We start from the raw sequence: 23,479 nt of genomic DNA, 5'->3' as shown, positions 1-23,479 counted from the left end.
GAAGAGATTTTATATGGATAAGTCACATCCATTAAGTACCCCAATGATCGTAAGATCTTTGGATATGGAGAAGGATCAATTCCGTCCTAAAGAAGAAAATGAAGATATCCTTGGTCCTGAAGTACCATATCTTAGTGCCATTAGAGCCCTAATGTATCTTGCTAATAATACACGACCCGATATATCATTTGCTGTGAATTTACTAGCAAGATATAGTTCCTCTCCAACCAGAAGACATTGGAGTGGAATCAAATAGATCTTTCGATATCTTCATGGAACGGTTGATATGGGATTGTTTTATCCCTATGGATCCAAGTCACAATTAGTTGGCTATGTAGATGCTGGATATTTGTCTGATCCACATAAAGGGAAATCTCAAACAGGATACTTATTCACATATGGTGGTGCAGCTATATCATGGAGGTCCACGAAACAGACGATTGCAGCAACATCCTCTAATCATGCTGAAATACTAGCGATACATGAAGCTAGTCGCGAGTATTTTTGGCTGAGGAGTGTGATCCAATATATTCTGTCATCATGTGGACTGATTGATCAGAAGATAGCTCCAACTGTCCTGTTTGAAGATAATACAACATGTATTGCTCAACTTAAAAGCGGATATATCAAAGGTGATAGAACAAAGCATATTTCTCCCAAATTCTTCTTCACTCATGATCTTCAAAATCAAGGGACAATTGATGTCCAACAAATCCGCTTAAGTGATAATTTGGCAGATTTATTCACAAAGTCACTCCCAAAATCTTCTTTTAGAAAGATTGGTACATCAGATTGGGATGCGCTGATTTCGAGACATTAAATGATGTCGACAAGAGGGGGAGACTGTACTATTTTTTCCTTAGTCAGGTTTTTCTTCCCACTGGGTTTTTCTTGACAAGAGTTTTAATGAGGCAGTCCCCATCACAAAGGATATTGTACTCTTTTTCCTTCACTAAAGTTTTTTTTTTCATTGGGTTTTCTTTAGTAAGGTTTTACGAGGCAATAATCCTAAATGGTCATCCAAGGGGGAGTGTTGTGATAAGGATGAATGATGTGGATGACCATTTTCCATGAGACTTAGTTTACCAAGGGTGATTGTATTTAATATAGTTTGAAAAAGTAAAGCCTTGCACATGTATAAATAGGGACATAGGCTGAAACTTTTGATACACACACAAGCAATAAACAACTCTCTCTCTTTTATGTTGCGATACTTATTTCTCTCTTTATATTTTATACTTATTACCTCTTCCTTATTTATTTATTTAGTTATTTTATAACAGAAAATGATTATTTGGTCAATTTCTTTCTGTCCTTTTGGATATTTCTCTTTGTTTTTGGAACTTGTGGAAGGCACATAACTTTTATGTCGAGAACCGCTCTTTGTTTTTTTTTTTTTTGAAGTAAAAGAATTCAACACAATAAAAGTGGAGCAACAAAAATACAAATAAAAATTTAAAACAATAACTATAAAGAAAAGTTAATTTATAGTTATTTTTAGCATTGTTATCAACAACCATTAAAATAAATTTCATTTTACTTTTTATAGTTCATAAGCGACCTATTGATAATTTCTACTATTCATGCTTTCTTACTCTTGAATATTATGTTATTCATTTTCATCCATGTCAAATGATAGCAAAAAATTCAATTAATCACCTTTTATGCTTCTTTTTTACAGGCACTCTTATCCTGCTATCAAAATATTAATTAATTGTTCATGGAATAGCTCATAGTTTACCATGGACAAACAATCATGCACACAACATCTGTCAAGTAAACTCAACCAAAAAATAAGTGGTAAAATTCTCAACATTCTTTTTACATAATACACATATATTATCATGTTAAACAATAATGCCTAACTTACAAAATTTATCCTTAGTATTAATTTTACTGACTAACACAAACCAGGTAAATAATTCAATTCGTAAAAGTACTATACCTCTCCTAATAGAATTAGTAAAACTATCATTTGTAATATCTTTTGGGAGTATTTCTACTTATAAAATCTACGTAAAGAAGTTAGTAGAATAAATATCTTATTTATCAAATTTTCGTACAAGTAAATTTCCTCTCTCGATTGATTGACGGTAGAATTCTATTAAGTTAATTAATTAGTTACAACTTCTATTAAAATAGTTTCCTTCTCTACTGAAAATTTTATATCTACTTTAATCCATTCTAAAATTTACAATCTCGTATAATAGATTTGTTCTTATTTGAGATTAAAAAAATCTAAAAAAAGTGTCTTTTAACAAATTATCTGGTAACTAACTATCTTCTTAAAATCAGATACTTTTACCATTTTCTGCTTTTAAAATCAGATCTCAAATCATCTTATCTCTCACCGATTCTTTTATATGTAATTGATATATGTCTTTTCATAAATTTCTTTTTGTAGATATAATCTAATGAAAAGGCAATACATTATAATTTAATTATTGCAAGAATACACCATTTTTTTTTATAATGAACAATATTTTTGCTTAAAGTCGAGTGCCTACAGCATCTTTGCTATCGACGAAAACTTTCTCAATTGATATAATTTTTAAGATGACTAATTATTGCTCCTGACAAAATATCCATACCACCAACATAGTAATTCTAGCCTCCTCGGAGATTACTACAACAATAAAAGGGCAATTCAGTTAAAAAAAAAAGTGAGAGACATCCTCTTCCTCGAATCCTCGTGTATAAATAAAATAAAGTATAGAGCAGTGTAAGCCAAATCCTATTTCTACCGTTATCCATTTATGATCACAAATTATTTTTCATATAGAATATACATTAGTATATTTGTTCAATATTAGGAAGAAAGGTTTTTTGCTGCATTGCGAGTGTGTTTTAACACATCAGAAATGTGGTGACAAAGTCGGTCAACAATGTGACAACACCCTGATAACACATAGGGAACGTGATGAGGTGGCGGACAGAGACGGTAGCAGTGTCCTGATAACACGTTTCCTAAATCCTGGCAGCGTAATAGGGTTTCCGCACGTTTTCGAAGAGCTTGCAATAACATGGGAGGGGACGTGTTGCAGGCGATTTACATACAGGAGACAGTCTCCCATCCCGATAACCAACGACATTCAGAAAAGCTCTATAAATTGAACTTTTTGGTAACTATTTCATTCATTAAATGTGAAATGTGTGTTAGTAGTTTCCCACTTTCACCAAAAAAGAAGAAGAGAGGGTAAAGAAGAGAATTACGAGTTAGGTGTGTTCGAAGAAAAAAAAAAATATAAAAATAAATTATTAACTTGTAGTAATTAAAAATGGTACGTAATTATACGATATTTGAGCAATATATCATTAATTATTTGAATCATCTAATTTATGTAAGTTGATAAATTTTATTATTTTATGTATTTAAATTAATTTTTTTAAATTTTTGTTGTTGTTAGTATTATATGAAGATATATATTATTATTTTAGTATTACTCTTTTTTTGTATTTTATTAATATTTTCGAATAATATTTTTAATTGTCTCGAATAAAATTATATATTTATTTTATATAAATGTAAATATTATTTACATTTTTTATTTTTTAATATAAATATTATTTATATTTATTTGTTTTCGAATATAAATAATATTGATATTTATTTATTTTCAAAAATAAATATTATTTAGATTTTTTATTTTCAAATATAAATACTATTAAATATTTTATTTACTTTCGAAATAAATATTATTTATGTTTATTTATTTTTGAAAATAAATATTATTTATGTTTATTTATTTTCGAAACTAAATATTATTTATATTAATTTATTTTCAAAAATAAATATTAATTATGTTTATTTATAATATTTAAATAAGTAAATGTTTTTTACTTTTGATTAGAAATAACAATGTTTTATATTGATGTAAATTATAACTATAAATATTTATTTCTAATAATTTTTATTTATTTAAACTAATATTTAGTAAATAAATATATTTTTGTTGAATCGGCCAAATAGGAATTTGATGGTTCGTAAACTGGATTCGCTGCAGACGTGGAATCCGATGGTCGAAAATTACTTACGCTCAACGGGATTCTACTACGTTTCTAGGATTGGGTTGATAAGAGGATTTTACACCTTATTAGCTGCTTTGGTGGAAAGATGGATGCCAGAAACTCCTACCTTTGTATTGCCGGTGAGTGAGGTTACAGTGACACTGGAAGATGTCGCTCATATATTTGGCCTACCCATTGATGGAGAGCCTGTGAGCGGCTGGACAGATAGTAGTAGCGACTTCCTATAGAGCCAGAGCATTGCGATATTCAGTCGTGAACCGGTTGTCAGTAGTTCTCCGAAATCTTATATAAAGTTGGGTTGGGTTCGGTGTATCACAGACGCAGAGCCATTAGACACCGAGGAGTCTAATAAGATGCCAGATTTTCTATTTGTTGGATTCGACCCTATTCATGGATAAGTCGATCACACATGCCCACCCGAAGTATTTACAGTTGCTTCGCGATTTCGAGCGGATCCATAAGTATAGTTGGGTGCCAGCATGTCTCGTGCATCTTTACAAGGTACTATGTCGTGCATCACGGTATGATACTAAGGAGATAGATGACCCTCTTAATATGTTGTTTGTTTGGGCATGGGAGCAACTACCGTGTATTGTGCCCGTAACCAGATAGTCCCTTCCATCGGCTGAGATACCAGTTGCCATGAGATAGCAGTTCCTATTTTAGTCCTGCATTATATTGAGAATGCAAATTTGATTGACGGTAACCTTTTTTAATTTTTTCAATGAACCATGTTTCATGTGGAGTCATTCCTATCGGAGCTCAACGTGGTTATCGAAGACCGTAGCAATATTTAGGCAAGAAATAGAGTACATGGACGAGGATATTTAAGGTTCATGTGATTCTTGTATCCAAACATTAATATTTAGGTTCTAATTTTCTAATAATATGTGTCAGTTTGTGTGGTGGTCGTACAAAGTATTGATCATACCCGACGAGTTACATGAATATATTAATGTGTGTGACATCGTTGCTCCATTATTGTCGTTTGAGTATGTCAAATGGCACCCTGCGAACCGAGTGATGTGTTAGTTTGGGTATGCACAAACCTGTCGAATGTACCTTTGTATTTTTCGTATAGGTGTTTGCCGTCAACCTGAACTAGAGGCTTGCAATGGTTGAACACCCTAATGCATGGATTGAAACTCTAAAATACGTGGTGAAGATATTCTGGGGAATAATCACGTACCTATGTTGTCGAAAGCGTATTATTCACTCTTCACGTACCTATGTTTGCATATTCCGGGAATTCGAGTGCATTCATAGCGTCAAGATCCAAATTATGCATAAAAGGTAGGACGTTCATCGGTTGACTAACTGCGGGATGAACCACTACATTCTCTACTGCTACCTCCACTCCTACATCACCATCCTTAAATTTGACGCCGGCTTTATAAGTGGCTTCAAAGTCCTCTTCGCTGTCACTGTTCATTCCTTCGTACACTACAACTCTATCATCCTTTATATCTAAATTGTTTTGAATCTCATCTGCCTCTACGTTTTCAAAATCAACATACAGCTCAATCTGTGGATGTCGCATCTGAGTCTGCCGGTGAATTTGGATCATATTCTTCATACTCGCTTCGTCAATGATCGGCATGATATCAAATTGTATTAAACCACCAAAAACTGTAACCGGATTCTGGTACAAAATACTGCTCACTCTCCTTAACATACCGTTCTTCATGCTTTGACAGAGACCGTTCTGAAGCTCGATGAACTTCATGGTGTATGGAACCACAAACGAAAACAAATTCTGACACACAAACCTCACTCTATCATGAGTATTCTATATAATCTCACCATTGCGATACACTACCAAGTTTGTGGTACCCTCCATTACACTAGCAACACAATCAAAGACCATTCAATACTCTTCCTCGCAATAAAAAAAGTACCGAGCTTTGCCTTATATAGAGGGAGCACTCAGCACGTCCCCCGAATTGCATCACCAATCAACCAGACTTCGCCACGTAGGAACATGCCCCCACATGCTGACTTAGCACGCCTTCCCACGTGTTGCTTCGTCAACCAATGACAGTTACCCACGTATAATAAATTATTTTTATTTACTTGGCCTCAAAATTAGTTTATCACTAACTACAACAGAAGTGGTAGATAGCGGCGGTTGACTTTTTGGATTGAGATGGTTTACTAACCACCGCTAAACATATAGCAACAGTTGATTGGCTGCTGAAACATATGGCGCCGGTAAACCCTTAGCGGCGGTTTTTTGTAACCCCTGAAATAACTGCTGCTAAACAGTATTTAATGGCAAAAAGGTTTTGTGGTGGTTAACGATCGCTGCTATTGACCAGAACTGATTTAAGATCCCATCTCACGATGGTTAGTTAACCGCCACTATATTTGTTGTAAAAAATTGCAGTTTTTGCAGTGTTTAATAGTAACTGCCGCTAAACTTCGTAGTTTTGTTTTTCATTTTAAATAGTTTATTTGAATTTTCATTTCATATCACAATCACCATTTAAAAATTTTTTTAATTTAAAGATGTCACGTATTAATTTAACTGATTATGTTTTCAATTATAATAAAAAAACATAATTCAAGCAAAATACAATGCTAGAATAATCCAAATTATATATATAAATGACAAAATAAAATAGTTAAGAGCAATTTGTCCTCAGAGTGCATTGTTTGTAAAGCAAACCAAAAAAAATTAAATTGTTAAGAGATCTCTATCAATTTTGTTGCGCTCTCCAAAGACCTCAGCTCTACAGTAACGTTAGGTGACAAAGTGTCTTCTTACAGTTAGATTATGTATCTCAATAGATTCTCTATGATCTGTCTCTTTGTCTTCTCTTCTACTACCTCTACCTTTAGTTCTGCTGTCGCTGCCTTCAATTCTGTAATCTCCTTCTGATACTCCTCAATTTGCACTATAGAGTTCGATTGTTGTGTAGTATTACGAATAATTTCAGTTGGACATGGTCCAAAACCTAATCCTCGAACTCATCCTCAATGCTCATTTCCAAGGACTTGTGCAAGCAAATTATTATGTGAAATTTCCTTCGAGGAACCATCTTGGCTCTAGATATTTGCAATCGCTTCCAACAGACATACCAGAATTGGGTTATTATGATTTCAAAGTTAGCAACATGAATAGAGCGAGATATGTAAATAATTATAAACCAATACTTACTCTAACAATACGCACATCATCATTCATATACGAGCCATCTTTTTTTTTAAGCCATAGTCCATACCTTTCCTCTACCAATGCGCCTTTGTTGTGCTCTCTTTTATAACCACATTAAATATTTTCACAATCATACATGTAACAAATGAATATCACAAAATACGAAAAAATATATGAAAGATAATAAACACATAATTACCTCTTCATCATTTCGCCTTGCCAAGTTTTTTTACCCCGAGTATGTGTATAAAGTTGCTTCGACCGATTTAGAGCATTTTGTCTACACTTTTACTATAAATAAAGACACAAATTTAATTGATCATGCACTGAATTTTAGAACTTAATGAATCCTTATAGAGCCCTGGTTTTTTAAGGTTTAGAAACATAATGGACTAGTAGTTTGGGTTTTTAATTCTATCACAATCAATCAATCATTATATTCAGGTATTCAAAATGTTTAAAATTGTAACACTAAATGGCATACTAATTCAATGTTAATTACCTTCATAGAGTTCTTCAAACGATATTGAAGGAACCATTTTGACGGTTATGCATTTATTCCTAATAGTTTACGTTTAGCATTTTTTTCTAAATTCTTTCTGTCGTCATAAAACTTATGAAATAAGTTATTTCTTGTTTCCTTCTAGATTTTTCCTATCCTTTGAATCATTACCCACTTTATTTTTTCATTGTCATCATCTTCGTATTGAAAAGTCCGCTACAAATTTGAGATATAATGCAATGAATATGAACATAAGGAAAAATAAGGGCATATATCATATTTTAAATTACATAAGAAGCTATCAAATTTAAGATTCTACCTTAACTATGTTGTATGCATGTTCCTTTAGAGCAATGTCCATTTTCTTCCAAATCTCTTCATTTATGGAAAAATGTTAAAAGTCAACACCCAAACTCCCTAAAAATTCACTAAATAAACCAACTGCCTAACTGATCGGTTGTAACTCTGTATTAAACTCCATTATGATCTGTTTACCAGGAGGAAGTACTATGGCCTCCTTGACGCTCAAATTCATCCTTTTTGTGATGCCATCCTTTAAGGAATAAATAACAAGGTTTTGTGTCATTATCGTTGCCCAAAAATTACATAGAATACTAAAGTGATCCAATTATAATAAAATAATCAAGATATGAGGAAAAAACTTTATCGACAACATCAACACTCCAATAATCTGTATCCTTGTGACCGTTGGGATTCTTACAACGTACATCGTCTACTTCGGCATATAAGTGGTCAACGTGATCATCCCATGACTCAACCTCATCGGCCTCGGGATTATAATCTTCATCCTCCAAAGATATTTGGGTAGCCTCAGCAACATGTTCAATCTTTGTGTGTCATGCGGAAGCTTCACCGGCATCATTCTAAGTTGACGGAGGTAGCCGTGTTTCAATCCGCAGTGGATGGAATAATATATTTTTTCCAGGCTTCTCAGCATTGATATGCTGAGTTTTGACATCAGTGTCAGCATTGGGAATACAATGTACGGCGGTCTCCTAAGAATATTTTCAAACATTTACACAAACTAGAGTTTTTATACACTTATTAGAGAGATGAATCTATAGAAGAACCAAAAACAAAAAAGGAAGACATTTACGATTTCAATGTAACCAAACAAATGATTAACCTAAACTAAAATTCACATCCAACTTGAAAAGAATGCAATCAAAATATTAAGATAAAATAGGAAAGACAATGAATACTTAAAAGTAAATACACAGAACCAATAATAGATTTTGTATATGTTATTCCCACTTTGAGATTAGAGATTAAATACAGTTGGATAAGTTTTGTGGCTTGGAAGGCAATTTTCTTTTCTTTAAGTGGAAGAGCTAAATCAGATCATGGGCAAAAGGCCATTTCATTTATTTAAAAATCCTAATATATCACTTGAATTGAGATAAGTATATATGAGTAGTGTACATTCCTCTTGAATAAGAATGAGAATATCATACCCGTTATGTCATCAGATATGGCTAAATGAATAGCCTTTGAATTTTGTAGTGGTTGGTTGCTGTGAAATTTAGGATAAAGTCTATATTAGGCTGACTATTTATTCACTTATTTATTGCTCACATTTATTTATTTTCTACTTCTGTATCTGTTTATTTCTTTATTCTTTATTTTTTTATTGTTGATTGCTTGGAAATTTCTTGATGTTTGTTGATGTAGATCGTATAGTAGGCTGTATGTAACATTCTACCACATAAAACTTTACGCTTAAACCGTAAAATAGAGGTTGTATGGTATTACGACCTCTAAAATAAGATATATACTTATAATAGTAGAAAAGATATAATATACAAGGAGCCTTAAAAAAATAGGTAAAACAAAATCGCAAAAATAAAAACGCAACATTCAGAAAACGAGATTACTTGCGTGTAAAGAAAACTAAAGTTCATAAGTAAAAAAAAAACAGAAAGTGGAAATAAAGGGCCAAAAGTAAAAATAACAAGCTCCTAACTCAGCCTGCGAAGTTAAGGCTAGCCGGAGAATATTTACATACATATATACATATCTCAAAACCTAAATACGTAGATGAACCCTAGCTCTCCATAAACCTCTAAGAGAAACAAAATAAACAAGTTATTCAGAGAGAAAGTTAAGTACATATATACATAACTATACATCCAAATGAAACCCAGAAACCACTCCGCTTCAGAAGTCCAGACACCTAGCGTGGTGCTGCTCGACCTGCATCTGAAAAATAGCAACATAGTATGGAATGAGAACCAGAGGTTCTCAGCATGGTAAAGGTGCCACGCATATAAGATATAAGGTCCTGGGAATGCTAGAGGATATCCTAGAATGCCGTCCTTCGGGTATAAAGCTTAAGCAACTAAAAACAGAAGCCATACGTGGGTGGTCATCTAAAGGTTCTCAACCTAACTAAACTTAACCCGTTCACTAAACTTCTCCAGTTTTCCTCCGCTCCTCTATCTTCTAAGAGTTGCATAGACAAATAAGCAAAATAAGGCACACATAAGTAGTTCACAAGTAATACAGATAACAATTATAACAGATAGTAGAGTATAATAACATAGGCAATCTCATATAGTTCACAAGCAAGCAGATCAGACAATATGCACATGATGTATGCTTGTCCTATGACTAATGAGTCTTATCTGTCGATTATCAAGCCAACCCGACAAGTCCGGATGTTAAATCCTTGGATTGTCTCCCGTCGCGCATTCCCATGAGTCTATGCATAGCTTTTTCTCTTTTCATTCATAATTCATACATTCATATATAACTTTACTCAATGGGGGTTACCATTCCCAAAAATTTATACGTGTCCGATTACCCTTACGACGTAGGGTCAACAGAGTATCGAGTTTCGACCTGGAGCACGTGGTGGCAAGCCACGGTACTTTACCTAGGAAAACTCATATCTCAAATAACATTGAATGCATAAGCCTCCTAAGTATTTATAATCATTGTAATCTTTGCATAAACATATCATATAAACCATGGTACCATATACACTCCAAATATACACATTTTCATATTTAATTCATCACTTTTCCCACTTTACTTCAACCCCAAGTTACCTCAATTTCCTAACTCCACCTTACTAATAGAGTTACTACTATGATTTGTGGCTAAAAAAATGAAAATAGAGGTTTAGAAGTTTGAAATTTGACTTAAAAACACAAAATCCATTTTTGCTGAAACAGGGGCCACCTGTACGCGTGGACCACACATACGCGTGGACCACACATACGCGTGGGTGTGCATTTTTTGAGAGGTCACGCATACGCGTAGGGCATGCGTGCACGTGGGCATGCGAAAATTGTTGCTCGCGTACGCAAGCACCTTCCTCGCGTACGTGAGGATCCCAACCTGAAAGCATTGGTCGCGTCGCATGCAGGTGGTCAAATACGTAACCTTTTAAAAATCAGTGTTTGCGTACGCAAACACACTACTCACATATGCAAGCAGCCAAACCCAAAGAGTTTGGTCGCGTTGCGTGCAGTGGTCACATACGCAAGCTGTGCAGAATTAGCAAAATGCTGAATGCTACAGAATTTTCAGTTTTGCCTCCGAATTTCCGACTTGCATAACTTTTTTGTTTTAAAACATTTTTATCCGTTTTTCAAACGGCGTAAACTTTACGGACACAATTTTCATATGAAATAAGTTTGAAACCTTTTGGAGGTTCGGAAGCCAAGTTATGACTCGTCGAAGTTCGGCCAAAAATCGATTTTACACAAAAGACTTCAAACCTCAATTTTCTTGGAACCTAAACTCATATCCATAATTTTACACATAGATTCAGCACAATATCATATCATAGCATATCAACACAACACTACATGCTTCACATCACACCACCTTCAACCATACTTCATAATTACACAATTTCGAATCTCAATTTCTTATTTCGCATCAACAATGTTATCAACAACTCACTCAATACACATATAATCATATCATCACATCATCCATCATCAATTCATCAATTAACACACTATCATCAGCATACGCAGCAACCATCCAACATACACTCAATTCATATCATCATATTTATCACAGGTGCTAAGCATTGAACATTTTCTTATATTTCAACCTATCCTATGGTCATCTAGCCTAAGTTTTTACAAAATATTATACATTAATAATCACCAAAGCCAAACACAGCCTCACAAGTCCAAAATCACCAAGGCCTTGACACTAATCCTTCACCAAGCCTCAAATGTCCAAAATCAAGTTCCAATATATGTATATACACCTAAGTTCACATTTTTCACATATTCATATACAAAATTCAATACTCACACTCTAAATCAATGAATTCACTAAGGATAGTAATCCTTACCGTACCCACAGACCAAACAAACCAAATCCAACAAGTTCCGCAAGTTAAACCGAACCTAGAGTACCAAATTCAACAAAATCTCAACATGGATGCTCAAGATTTTTGAAAATCAAAGGGGTAGAGCAACTGAAGTGAGAATGAAGCTTACCTATAAAATTGTTTCGATAGATTCGTAGAGCTCGACGTGGTGGACGCGTAGTCGCAAATGGTGCGGCGATCGAAACTCGGGGTAAGGAGATGTGGTGGTTAGAATTGGGTGCTAAGGTTTGAAAGCTTTTTCCCCTTTTTCCTTTGTTGTGCAGCGTGAATGAAGATGAAGAGGAAGAAGAAAGGGGAAGCTAGATTTATTAAAGGTGAATGGGCTGAGTTGGGCCTTGGTCCATTTTGGGTCCAGTTCGGCCTATTTTGCCCAATCTTGGGCCGAATTCTTTGAAATTAGTGTCAAAATTCTTGTTTTAATGAGTTCTACCCTATTTTAATATAAAATTTATATTTCTAATTTATTTTATTAAAATTTAATTTATTAGTTAATTATTCGCTAATTTAATGGGGTTTACACTGTATCTTCTGTCTCCTTTGTTAGGCTTTTTAATCAGTGCTCAAAAGTGATTATGTAGAGTTGTTAGCATTAATTTCTCTCCTGTTGCTAAATGTGGATTTTGGTACATGAAATTGTGATCATCAACAATGGCGCAAAGACTTGGAGCTCTCAAACGTGAATCACACTTTGTCACAACTTCGCACAACTAACCAGCAAGTGCATTGGGTCGTCCAAGTAATAAACCTTACGTGAGTAAGGGTCGATCCCACGGAGATTGTTGGTATGAAGCAAGTTATGGTCATCTTGTAAATCTCAGTCAGGCGGATAATAATGGTTATAATGGTTTTCGCATATAACAATAAATAAAGCATAAAATAAAGATAGAGATACTTATGTAATTCATTGGTGGGAGTTTCAGATAAGCACATGAAGATGTTGTGTTCTTTCTGAATCTCTGCTTTCCTACTGCTTTCATCCAATCATTCTTACTCCTTTCCATGGCAAGCTATATGTTGGGTTTCACCGTTGTCAATGGCTACCTCCCGTCCTCTCAGTGAAAATGGTCCAAATGCGCTGTCACCACACGGCTAATCATATGTCGGTTCTCGATCATGTCAGAATAGGATCCATTGATCCTTTTGCGTCTGTCACTACGCCCAACACTCTTGAGTTTGAAGCTCGTCACAGTCATCCCATCTCAGATCCTACTCGGAATACCATAGACAAGGTTTAGACTTTTCGGATCTTAGGAATGGCTGCCAATAATTCTAGCTTATACCACGAAGACTCCGATCTTTCCGAATGGAGGCTAAGAGATATGCGCTCGATCTAAGGTAGAATGGAAGTGGTTATCAGGCACGCGTTTGGTGGACGAAATTGTGATCACTATTCTTTAAGTTGTATTCATTGTAAAATTATGGAATTTGAAATTGGCACGAGTGGACACAACTCCGTTCAACTAACCAGCAAGTGTACTGGGTCGTCCAAGTAATAAACCTTACGTGAGTAAGGGTCGATCCCACAGAGATTGTTGGTATGAAGCAAGCTATGGTCACCTTGTAAATCTCAGTTAGGCAGATTAAATTGATTTATGGTTTCGAAAATAGAAATAAGAAAATAAATAATAAAAGGGATAGAATACTTATGCAGATTCATTGGTGGGAATTTCAGATAAGCGAATGGAGATACTGTATGGCTCAAGGACGCCTGCTTTCCCACTTCTTCAACTCAATCCTTCTTACTCCTTTCCATGGCAAGCTGTGTATAAGGGTTCACCATCAGCGGTGGCTACTTTCAATCCTCTCGGGAAAATGATCCTCTGCGGCTGTCACTCACATGGCTAATTGTCTGGAGGCATCACCCATGGTTGATGGCTACATCCCATCCTCGCAGTGAAAACTACGCTCACGCGCTCTGTCACAGCACGGCTAATCACTGGTTGGTTCCCGCTCCTACTGGAATAGAATCCCTTGATTCTTTTGCGTCTGTCACTAACGCCCAGCACTTGCGAGTCTGAAGCACGTCACAGTCATTCATTACTGGAATCCTACTCGGAATACCACAGACAAGGTTAGACTTTCCGGATTCCCAAGATCCTACTCGGAATACCACAGACAAGGTGAGACTTTCCGGATCCTCATAAATGCCGCCATCTATCTAGCTTATACCACGAAGATTCTGTTGGAGAATCTAAGAGATACACATTCAAGCTCGGTTGCAGGTAGAACGGAAGTGGTTGTCAATCACGTGCGTTCATAAGTGAGAATGATAATGAGGGTTACTTATCATCACATTCATCATGTTCTTGGGTACGAATGAATATCTTGGAATAAGAATAAGAGAGATTTTGAATAAAAGAGAATAGAATTGCATTAATACTTGAGGTACAGCAGAGCTCAACACCCTTAATCTATGGTGTGCAGAAACTCCACCGTTGAAAATACACAAGCAAAGGGTTCAGGCATGGCCGAATGGCCAGCCCCCATGTGGTCACAAGACTGACTGATCAAAGACCTAAAGTGATCAAAGATATCTAATACAATAGATAAATGTTCTATTTATAATAAACTAGCTCCTAGGGTTTACATGAGTAAGTAATTGATGCATAAATCCACTTCCGGGGCCCACTTGGTGTATGCTTGGGCTGAGCTTGATCAATCCACGAGCTGAGGCTTCTCTTGGAGTTGAACTCCAAGTTATGACGTGTTTTGGGCGTTCAACTCCGGATCATGACGTTTTTCTGGCGTTTAACTCCAGACAGCAGCTTGTACTTGGCGTTCAACGCCAAGTTACGTCGTCAATCTCCGAATAAAGTATGGACTATTATATATTGATGGAAAGCTCTGGATGTCTACTTTCCAACGCCGTTGAGAGCGCGCCATTTGGAGTTCTGTGGCTCTAGAAAATCCATTTCGAGTACAGGGAGGTCAGATTCCAACAGCATCAGCAGTCCTTTTGTCAGCCTTTTTCAGAGTTTTGCTCAAGTCCCTCAATTTCAGCCAGAATTTACCTGAAATCATAGAAAAACACACAAAATAATAGTAAAGTCCAGAAATGTGAATTTAACATAAAAACTAATGAAAACATCCCTAAAAGTAGCTCAAACTTACTAAAAACTATATAAAAACAATGCCAAAAAGCGTATAAATTATCCGTTCATCACAACACCAAACTTAAATTGTTGCTTGTCCCCAAGCAACTGAAAATCAAATAGGATAAAAGAAGAGAATATACTATAAATTCCAGAATATCAATGAATATTAATTTAATTAGATGAGCGGGACTTGTAGCTTTTTGCTTCTGAATAGTTTTGGCATCTCACTTTTTCCTTTGAAGTTCAGAGTGATTGGCGTCTCTGGGAACTCAGAATTTCGGATAGTGTTATTGACTTTCCTAGTTAAGCATGTTGATTCTTGAACACAGCTACTTATGAGTCTTGGCCGTGGCCCTAAGCACTTTGTTTTCCAGTATTACCACCGGATACATCAATGCCACAGACACATAACTGGGTGAACCTTTTCAGATTGTGACTCAGCTTTGCTAGAGTCCCCAGTTAGTGGTGTCCAGAGCTCTTAAGCACACTCTTTTGCCTTGGATCATGACTTTAACCACTTAGTCTCAAGCTTTTCACTTGGACCTTCATGACACAAGCACATGGTTAGGGACAGCTTGACTCCGCTTAGGCCTGGATTTTATTTCCTTGGGCCCTCCTATCCATTGATGCTCAAAGCCTTGGATCCTTTTTACCCTTGCCTTTTGGTTTTAAGGGCTATTGGCTTTTTCTACTGCTCCTTCTTTTTCTTTCTATTTTTTTCGCCACTTTTTTTTTTCGCAAGCTTCCTTTTTCACTGCTTTTTCTTGCTTCAAGAATCAATTTCATGATTTTTCAGATCATCAATAACATTTCTCTTTGTTCATCATTCTTTCAAGAGCCAACAATTTTAACACTCATAAACAACAAGATCAAAAATATGCACTGTTCAAGCATTCATTCAGAAAACAAAAAGTATTGCCATCACATCAATATAATTAAATTAAATTCAAGGATAAATTCGAAATTCATGTACTTCTTGTTCTTTTGAATTAAAACATTTTTCATTTAAGAGAGGTGAAGGATTAATGGATTTTATTCATAGCTTTAAGTCATGGTTACATACTAATGATCATGAAGTAGAGACACAAAACATAGATAAACACAACATTAAAAACCGAAAACAGAAAGAAATAAAGAACAAGGAATGAATCCACCTGAGTGAGGGTGGCGCCTTCTTGAAGGTCCAATGGTGCTTTTTGAGCTCCTCTATGTCTCTTCCTTGCTTCTGTTGAATGATTCCTAGTAATTTTGGTGTTTCTACCCTTAGTTGCTTCCAATATTTGTGTGGAGGATAACTTATTCCCTGAGGTATCTCAGGGATCTCTTGATTTGCAGCCACATGTTCTACCACTGAGCTATGACGGCTTATAGTCTTTCCATCTCCCAAGACTCAGAGGTGGAAGCTTTTGTCTTCCCTTTGAGGTTTCTCTGGCCTTAGGTGCCATTAATGGTAATGGAAAAGCAAAAAAACTATGCTTTTACCACACCAAACTTAAAATATTGCTCGCCCTCGAGCAAGAGAAGAAAGAAGAGAGGAAGAAGAAGAAGAAGAAGAAAATGGAGGTGAGTGAGGGGAGATGGATTCGGCTATATGGGTGGGATTGAGTGGGAAAGAGAAGTTGAATTGTAAAGGTAGGTAGGGTGTATGGGGAAGAGTGGATAGATGTAGGTGGTGAATGAAAAATAGAAGGAATGACCATGAATGGAAAGAGAGAGGGCGAGGTAGGTGGGGATCCTGTGAGGTCCACAGATCCTGAGATGATCCTGTGGGGTCCACAGGTCCTGAGGTGTCAAGGAATTCCATCCCTGCACCAAATAGGCATGTAAATTGCCTTGGCACACCATTCTGGCATTTAAACGCCCATTGGTGCACGTTCTGGGCGTTCAACGCCCATGTAAAGCATGTTTCTGGCGTTGAACGCCAGTTTCATGCTTGTTACTGGCGTTCAGCGCCAGTTTTTCCTCTCTGGGCACATTCTTGGCATTCAGCGCCAGGATGTTGCTTGTTTCTAGCGTTCAGCGCCAGAATGGTGCTCTGTTCTGGCGTTGAACGCCGGCCAGATGCACCTTACTGGCGTTGAACGCCAGCCCGTGTATCCTCCAGGGTGAAAAATTTTTTTCTTCTGTTTTTGACTCTGTTTTTAATTTTTTTGATTTTTTCGTGACTCCTCATGATCATGTACCTAATAAAACACAAAATAACAATATAATAAAAATTAGATAAATAAACTTGGGTTGCCTCCCAACAAGCGCTTCTTTAATGTCAATAGCTTGACAGTGGCTCTCATGGAGCCACAAGGTGATCAGGTCAATGTTAGTGTAGTCCCAACACCAAACTTAGAGTTTGGATATGGGGTCTTAACGCCAAACTTAGAGTTTGGTTGTGGCCTCACAACACCAAACTTAGAGTTTAACTGTGTGGGTTCTTCTTGACTCTGAACTGAGAGAAGTTCTTCATGCTTACTCTCTTTTGTCACAGAGGGATGGTCATGTGCCTTAAACACAAGGTAGTCCCCATTCAATTTGAAGGACTAATTCACCTCTGTTGACATCTATCACAGCTCCTGCTGTGGCTAGGAAAGGTCTTCCAAGGATGATGCAATCATCCTTTTCCTTCCTAGTGTCTAAGATTATGAAATCAGCAGGGATGTAAAGGCCTTCAACCTTTACTAGCACGTCCTCTACTATTCCATAAGCTTGTCTCAATGACTTATCTGCCAATTGCAATGAGAACAAGGCAGGTTGTACCTCAATGATCCCTAACTTCTCCATTACAGAGAGTGGCATAAGATTTATCCCTGACCCTAGATCACATAGAGCTTTGAAAAAGCTCATGGTGCCAATGGTACAAGGTATTAAGAACTTGCCAAGATCTTGTTTCTTTTGAGGTAGAGTTTTCTGAATCCAAGTATCTAGTTCACTAATGAGCAAGGGAGGTTCACTTTCCCAAGTCTCATTACCAAACAGCTTGGCATTCAGCTTCATGATAGCTCCTAAATATTGAGCAACTTGCTCTCCAGTCACATCTTCATCCTCTTCAGAGGAAGAATAGTCTTCAAAGCTCATGAATGGCAGAAGGAGATTTAATGGAATCTCTATGGTCTCTGTATGGGCCTCAGATTCCCTTGGATCCTTAATGGAAAACTCCTTCTTGCTTGAGGGACGTCCCAGGAGGTCTTCCTCACTAGGATTTTCGTCCTCCTCCTCCCTTGTGCATTCGGCCACATTGATCACATCAATGGCCTTGCACTCTCCTTTTGGATTTTCTTCTGTATTGCTTGGGAGAATACTGGGAGGAGTTTCAATGTCTTTCTTACTCAGCTGGCCCACTTGTGCCTCCAAATTTCTGATGGAGGATCTTGTTTCATTCATGAAACTGAAAGTGGCCTTTGACAGATCAGAGACAATATTGGCTAAATTAGAAGTGTTTTGTTCAGAATTCTCTGTCTGTTGCCGAGAAGATGATGGATATGGCTTGCTATTGCTTAGCCTATTGCGTCCACCATTGTTAAAGCCTTGTTGAGGCTTTTGTTGATCCTTCCAGGAGAAATTTGGATGATTTCTCCATGATGGATTATAGGTGTTTCCATAAGGTTCACCCATATAATTAACCTCTTCCATGGCAGGGTTCTCAGGATCATAAGCTTCTTCAGAAGCTGCATCTCTAGTGTTGTTGGATGCATGTTGCAGCCCATTCAAATTTTGAGAGATCATGTTGACCTGTTGAGTCAACACTTTGTTCTGAGCCAATATGGCATTCAGAGCATCAATTTCAAGAACTTCTTTTTTCTGAGGTATTCCATTATTCACGGAATTCCTCTCAAAGGTGTACATGAATTGGTTGTTTGCAACCATGTCAATGAGTTCTTGAGCCTCTTCAGGCGTTTTCTTCAGGTGAATAGATCCACCTGCAGAATGGTCCAATGACATTTTCGAAAATTCAGAGAGACCATAATAGAATATATCTAATAGGGTCCATTCTGAAAACATGTCAGATGGACATCTTTTGGTCAACTGCTTATATCTTTCCCAAGCTTCATAGAGGGATTCACCATCTTTTTGTTTGAAGGTTTGAACATCCACTCTCAGCTTGCTCAGCTTTTGAGGAGGAAAGAATTTATCCAAGAAGGCAGTGACCAGCTTATCCCAGGAGTCCAGGCTATCCTTAGGTTGTGAATCCAACCATATTCTAGCTCTGTCTCTTACAGCAAAAGGGAAAAGCATGAGTTTGTAGACTTCAGGATCAACTCCATTCGTCTTTACAGTCTCACAGATCTGCAAGAACTCAGTTAAAAACTGATAAGGATCTTCAGATGGAAGTCCATAAAACTTGCAGTTTTGTTGCATTAATGCAACTAGTTGAGGCTTAAGCTCAAAGTTATTGGCTCCAATGGCAGGAATGGAGATGCTTCTTCCATCAAACTTGGACGTTGGCTTTGTGAAGTCACCAAGCATTCTCCTTGCATTATTATTATTATTTTCGGCTGCCATCTCCTTCTCTTGTTCGAAAATTTCTGAAAGGTTACCTTTAGAATAATTTAATTTAGCTTCTCTTAATTTCCTCTTCAGAGTCCTTTCAGGTTCTGGATCAATTTCAACAAGAGTGCCTTTTTCCCTGTTCCTGCTCATATGAAAGAGAAGAAAACAAGAAAAGAAAGAGGAATCCTCTATGTCACAGTATAGAGATTCCTTTATGTTAGTAGAAGAAGGGAGTAGAAGAATAAAGAAGAATTCGGATTTTTAGATGAAGAGAGGTGAAGAGAAGTGTTAGTAATTAAATAATTAAATAGAAGAAAAGAGAAGGAATATTTCGAAAATAATTTTTGAAAAAGGAGTTAGTAATTTTCGAAAATTAAATATAAAATAAGATTTAAAATTTAAAACAATTAAAAAGAAATTTTTTTTTTTGAAAAGGGGTGAGATATTTTCGAAAATTAGAGAGGGAAAGAGTAGTTAGGTGGTTTTGAAAAAGATAAGAAACAAAAAGAAAAGTTAGTTAGTTGATTGAAAAAGATTTGAAATCAAAATTTGAAAAAGATAAGAAGATAAGAAGTTAGATAAGATATTTTGAAATCAAATTTTTTTTTTAAAAAAAAAGATAAGGTTTTTGAAAAAGATAAGATAAAAGATAAAAAGATATATTTGAAAAAGATATTTTGAAAAAGATTTAATTTTTAAAATGACTAACAAAAAACTACAAGATAAGATTCTAGAACTTAAAGATTGAACCTTTCTTAACAAGAAAGTAACAAACTTCAAATTTTTGAACCAATCACATTAATTGTTAGCTAAATTTCGAAAATTAGATATAAAAGATAAGAAAAAGATTTTTGAAAAAAATAATTTTTAAAAATTTCGAAAATAAGAAAAAAAATGGAAAAGATATGATTTTTGAAAAAGATTTTGAAAAGATAAGATTTTTAAAATTGAAATTTTGACTTGACTTGTAAGAAACAACTAATTTTAAAAATTTTTGACCAAGTCAACCCAAAATTTCAAAAATTTGGAGGAAAATAAGGAAAAGATATTTTTTGATTTTTGAATTTTTAATTATGAGAGAGAAAAACGACAAAAATACTCAATGCATGAAATTTTTAGATCAAAACAATGAATGCATGCAAGAATGCTATGAATGTCAAGATGAACACCAAGAACACTTTGAAGATCATGATGAACATCAAGAACATAATTTTGAAAAATTTTTGATGCAAAGAAAACATGAAAGACACCAAACTTAGAAATCTTTAATGCATGGACTCTAACAAACAAAAAAATGCATATGAAAAACAACAAACAACACAAAACAAGAAAACATCAAGATCAAACAAGAAGACTTGTCAGGAACAACTTGAAGATCATGAAGAACACTATGAATGCATGGAATTTTCGAAAAAATGCAAGAAAAATTTTAAAAGCATGCAATTGACACCAAACTTAAAAATTAACACAAGACTCAAACAAGAAACACAAAATATTTTTTATTTTTATGATTTGCTAATTTTTTGTATTTTTATTTTAATTTTTTTTCGAAAAACATGGTTAGAAAAACGAAAAAGAAAAGAAAAATTTTGAAAAAGATTTTGAAAAGAAAATTACCTAATCTAAGCAACAAGATGAACCGTCAGTTGTCCATACTCGAACAATCCCCGGCAACGGCGCCAAAAACTTGATGGACGAAATTGTGATCACTATTCTTTAAGTTGTATTCATTGTAAAATTATGGAATTTGAAATTGGCACGAGTGGACACAACTCCGTTCAACTAACCAGCAAGTGTACTGGGTCGTCCAAGTAATAAACCTTACGTGAGTAAGGGTCGATCCCACAGCGATTGTTGGTATGAAGCAAGCTATGATCACCTTGTAAATCTCAGTTAGGCAGATTAAATTGATTTATGGTTTCGAAAATAGAAATAAGAAAATAAATAATAAAAGGGATAGAATACTTATGCAGATTCATTGGTGGGAATTTCAGATAAGCGAATGGAGATACTGTATGGCTCAAGGACGCCTGCTTTCCCACTTCTTCAACTCAATCCTTCTTACTCCTTTCCATGGCAAGCTGTGTATAGGGGTTCACCATCAGCGGTGGCTACTTTCAATCCTCTCGGGAAAATGATCCTCTGCGGCTGTCACTCGCATGGCTAATCGTCTGGAGGCATCACCCATGGTTGATGGCTACATCCCATCCTCGCAGTGAAAACTACGCTCACGCGCTCTGTCACAGTACGGCTAATCACTGGTTGGTTCCCGCTCCTACTGGAATAGAATCCCTTGATTCTTTTAAGTCTGTCACTAACGCCCAGCACTTGCGAGTCTGAAGCACGTCACAGTCATTCATTACCGGAATCCTACTCGGAATACCACAGACAAGGTTAGACTTTCCGGATTCCCAAGATCCTACTCGGAATACCACAGACAAGGTGAGACTTTTCGGATCCTCATAAATGCCGCCATCTATCTAGCTTATACCACGAAGATTCTGTTGGGGAATCTAAGAGATACACATTCAAGCTCGGTTGCAGGTAGAACGGAAGTGGTTGTCAATCACGTGCGTTCATAAGTGAGAATGATAATGAGGGTTACTTATCATCACATTCATCATGTTCTTGGGTACGAATGAATATCTTGGAATAAGAATAAGAGAGATTTTGAATAAAAGAGAATAGAATTGCATTAATACTTGAGGTACAGCAGAGCTCCACACCCTTAATCTATGGTGTGCAGAAACTCCACCGTTGAAAATACACAAGCAAAGGGTTCAGGCATGGCCGAATGGCCGGCCCCCATGTGGTCACAAGACCGACTGATCAAAGACCTAAAGTGATCAAAGATATCTAATACAATAGATAAATGTTCTATTTATAATAAACTAGCTCCTAGGGTTTACATGAGTAAGTAATTGATGCATAAATCCACTTCCGGGGCCCACTTGGTGTATGCTTGGGCTGAGCTTGATCAATCCACGAGCTGAGACTTCTCTTGGAGTTGAACTCCGAGTTATGACGTGTTTTGGGCGTTCAACTCCGGATCATGACGTTTTTCTGGCGTTTAACTCCAGACAGCAGCTTGTACTTGGCGTTCAACGCCAAGTTACGTCGTCAATCTCCGAATAAAGTATGAACTATTATATATTGATGGAAAGCTCTGGATGTCTACTTTCCAACGCCGTTGAGAGCGCGCCATTTGGAGTTCTGTGGCTCCAGAAAATCCATTTCGAGTGCAGGGAGGTCAGATTCCAACAGCATCAGCAGTCCTTTTGTCAGCCTTTTTCAGAGTTTTGCTCAAGTCCCTCAATTTCAGCCAGAATTTACCTGAAATCACAGAAAAACACACAAACTCATAGTAAAGTCCAGAAATGTTAATTTAACATAAAAACTAATGAAAACATCCCTAAAAGTAGCTTAAACTTACTAAAAACTATATAAAAACAATGCCAAAAAGCGTATAAATTATCCGCTCATCAGCGTTCATAGGTAAGAATGATGATGAGTGTCACGGATCATCACATTTATCATGTTGAAGTGCAGCGAATTTCTTAGAATAAGAATAAGCATGAATTGAATAGAAGAACAATAGTAATTGCATTAATACTTGAGGAATAGCAGAGCTCCACACCTTAATCTATGGTGTGTAGAAATTCAACCGTTGAAAATACATAAGTGCAAGGTCTAGGCATGGCCGAATGGCCAGCCTCCCCAAATAACATGTGAATTCAAAAATTGGGAAAAAGACTATGGTCTAAGGACTAGACGTCCAAAGATGATCTAAGGATATTCCAAAGATGAAAATACAATAGTAAAAAGTTCTATTTATACTA

General features: G+C 36.1%; 1 non-coding gene across 1 annotated transcript; it reads left to right on the top strand.

Moving 5' to 3' along the window:
- The first annotated feature begins 19,149 nt into the window (after positions 1-19,149).
- On the top strand, positions 19,150-19,253 carry LOC112713368 (small nucleolar RNA R71). The gene has a single exon (XR_003158342.1). It is a non-coding gene; the product is annotated as a small nucleolar RNA R71 (small nucleolar RNA).
- The last annotated feature ends 4,226 nt before the right edge of the window (positions 19,254-23,479 follow it).

This window comes from Arachis hypogaea, chromosome 9 (genome assembly GCF_003086295.3).
Source record: "Arachis hypogaea cultivar Tifrunner chromosome 9, arahy.Tifrunner.gnm2.J5K5, whole genome shotgun sequence".
In the NCBI taxonomy this organism is placed as follows: Eukaryota; Viridiplantae; Streptophyta; class Magnoliopsida; order Fabales; family Fabaceae; genus Arachis; species Arachis hypogaea.
This window is presented reverse-complemented; position numbering and strand designations above follow the sequence as displayed.